This window comes from Nematolebias whitei, chromosome 10 (genome assembly GCF_014905685.2).
Source record: "Nematolebias whitei isolate Nwh7 chromosome 10, NemWhi1, whole genome shotgun sequence".
Taxonomy (NCBI): Eukaryota; Metazoa; Chordata; class Actinopteri; order Cyprinodontiformes; family Rivulidae; genus Nematolebias; species Nematolebias whitei.
This window is the reverse complement of record NC_056507.1, coordinates 30,002,899-30,006,505: the sequence shown is the minus strand read 5'-3', so window position 1 is coordinate 30,006,505 and position 3,607 is coordinate 30,002,899.

Here is a 3,607-nt window from a genome sequence, read left to right as displayed (position 1 = left end):
ATGGATGGATGGATGCATGGATGGATGGATGCATGGATGGATGGATGGATGGATGGATGAATGGATGGATAGATGGATAGATGGATGAATGGATGGATGGATGGATGAATGGATGGATGAATGGATGGATGGATGCATAGATAGCTTTAAATTAGTCAGTTTTACAGATTTTGAGTTCAGATGTAATGTGGTAGTAGCCAATAGTCATTCATAAAACACATTCTGTATGTGATGTGTATTGTTAGTTTAGCATATTTCTTTGTTCATATCTTTGATCTTATTACTGTTTTTCTTTTACAATTTATACTTTTGTCGAATGTAACTGGGACCCTGTGTACTCAGTTTCATTCCTCCACATATACCACATGTGATGTGAATGACAATAAAGAACCTTGACCTTGACCTTGATATCTGGCAATATAGCATGAGTTTGCAATATTGTTGATGCTTTTAATTTGTTCTTTGCAGTTATATAAACATTAGTTTTGCATTGCAAAAACTGATAATCAGTTGTGTAGAAAATGCTGATGAACTCTTTAAAATCTTCATTTTAAGGTCCCCTCATTACTGTATGATATCAGATCATTCATATTCCTCACAGTAAGGTGAAATAAACAGAAGCTGATGAGGTTTGTCTTTGGGTTATTCTGACGTCTCAGAAAACAGCTCTGTTGAACTTCGATGGACGCGGTTTTATGGGAAACGGTGACAAGTGTTTGATGTGAAGTGACTTTGCCAACACTCATTCCACACATTTCAAAGTCCTTCCTATTATCCACACTGTCTTGAGATCATTTAGTGCGTGTGCTGTCCTCCTTCAATCAACAGAACAGTAATAACCTCGTCGTCCAGCTGTCCTCCCGTGGGTGTGGTTCAAAACCATGTTTGCACTTGGAGGAGCCAAATTTAGACGGCTGTGGAAGAGCGTGCCAAGTAGCTTTGTTTTGAAAATATAATCAATGACAGTGATAATGATTAATAGGCTAATTAATGACACATGTCTATAAGAAACACCACACAAGCTCCGGGTAATTAATAATGACCCTTGAAGTTTTATAGCAGCTGGACCAGCAAAAAGTTGAATTAAGTTTTCATAACTTGTGGCCTACTGACACACTACTGACAGAGCAACACACACCGAACAGACCAACTCCATGATCAGGGAACAAAAACATCCAGCTTCTGCACAAAGGTACTAAGAAAAGCAAACCTGAAGGTATTGTCGCGCATCCTTCACATCAATGCACAAACGACGCCAAACCTTCTGTTGACTGCAGGAGGAGAATGATGGTGATGAAGGATGTAGCGTCATCATTTTAAATTCACATCCTGCACAAACCACAATGAACATGCAATTAAGATAGTGCGGAATCAAAACAAATATTGTCTTCTGGTGGTATAATTTTTATTACATTCATTTGGTTTTGCTGTTGGTTGATTCTTGGTTTTATTCTTGCTTGTGTCTGTCTTCATTAGGCTGTCTCAGCAGAATAAAAACCATTGTAGAATTATAAATCAGTGGATGTATTTCAATAAAACTCCCAGAAAATAATCACTGGACGATGTCTACAACTGATTAACTCAATTTAAGACGGCTGCTACAGCTCATTGACCTTGGCAAACTTAAAAACGACTATAATTCGGCCACTTTTACAGATATTGAACTAAAATTTGGTGAGTTAGGAGGTGAGAGTCATTCCCAACACATACTCTGAGCTCCAACTGATGGCACAAGATCTTTTTGAAATAATTGCCATGAAATATTGGAGCCGCCTCTGTCTGGTAGCAAAATATCTTATGAACCACTTGATAGATTTTATTGAAGCTGTCAAAAACAAATCGTTGGATGTTCATCTATAATCTATCGCACAGGCCTGAAGTTCCGTGGAAGTGGTTGTCCTGGAAAGTTCTCCTCTATCCACAGACCAAAACTAGAGCTTTATCAGAGGCACTATCTGGGTAAAGTTGGCCAGGCAGCAAGTTCCAGGAAGAGTCCTGTTGATTCCAAACTTCTTTCATTTATGGATGATGGCCACTGTACTGATTAGGACCTTCAATGCTGCAGTACCGTAACCAGCTGTAACTACCGTACCCACCACTGCACCCTGTATTCACTGGTCATCATTAACTTCACGCAGACTCTCTCACTGGTACATTTTCATCTTTAAATCACTTCTTCGTCTGCTGCCTTCATACACCTCCTCTTACATAACCCTGCGTGAGTGCAGCTACAGCGTGCGCTCTCAGGACATTATTACCTGCAGTGTTCCCTCAGTGAGGACTGATCTAGGCAAAAGGACCTTCTCCTACTCCGCCCCGTTTCCTGGAATACGATCTCGACCTTGACCTCTCTAAGTGACTTTAAAACCCTGTTAAGTTCCTGGCAAAAGCCAATGCAGACATGTTCCTGTTTTTAGCTTTCTACATTGTCTTGTGATCTCACTGTTGGATGCTATTTTGTTTCGATTTGTTAAAAAAAAAGAAAAAAGAGAAACTTAAATTTGTATGCCATATTTTATGACTGTCTATTGTTGTCATTGTTATCCATTGCTATCATCACTCTTTGTTAAGAAATCAGGTCTCTCTTGTAAATGAGTCATTGAGGCTCAATGGGATTAACCTGTCTAAATAAAGGTTGAATGAAAAAGTAATGTTTCATGGACCTTCCCCTGATCTGTGCCTCCATACAGTCCTTTCTTGGAGGTCTAAAAACAATTATTTGGACTTCACTGCTTGATTTGTGTTCTGACATGGATTGTCAACAATGGGACCTTTATATAGACAAGTGAGTGTCTTTCTAAATCATGTCCAATGTATTCACTTTACCGCATTTAGACTCCAGACAAATTGTAGAAACAACTGAGGGATCAATGGAAACAGGATGCACCAGAGCGCACCTTTGAGTGTCATGGCAAAAGCTGTGAATATATGTATTGTATATTTGTTTTTATTTTTACTACATTTGCTGTGAGGCTGCAGTAGTCTGGTGGTCAGTGCTGTGGTTGTGTAATCCCGAGGCTGCAGGTCTGAGCCAAGGTTGTGTCAGGCAGGACATCTGGCATAAAACAAGTGTCAAATCCTTCTTGAAAAATTGCTCACTGTGGCAACCCCAATGTAACTCCAACCAATACTATCAAGAAGCAATTTATAGTCAGGATTTATTTTTCTATAAATCTCAACTTTCCATTCAGTTTTGTACCTGGGACTTTGGGATCCCAGGTTTGATTCAAAATAAGTAAGTGTACAGTAGTCCCTCGCTACTTTGCAGTTCGTTTTTCGAAGACTCGCTCTATCACGGTTTTTCAAAATAAGATTGGCTGATTGATGGATGAGCCGCACGATTGACATGGACTTTGTATTTAAAATAAATTATTTTAAATTATTTAGCACCTGCTGCACCTCTGTGCAGCCCACAATGCAGGACAAGCTTCCTGCTGCAGCTGATCAGCTGATCTCTGTACAGAGCAAAGAAGTGGGCGTGGCCGAGAGTGTGCAGGTGGCTGAAAGCAGCAGAGGCAGAGAATCATGACATTCTGTGTTCTTTTACAGCGTTTAGAGTTTAGAAACTTTGTTTAGAATATTGCAAGAGTGTGGGAAGGGTTTAAAA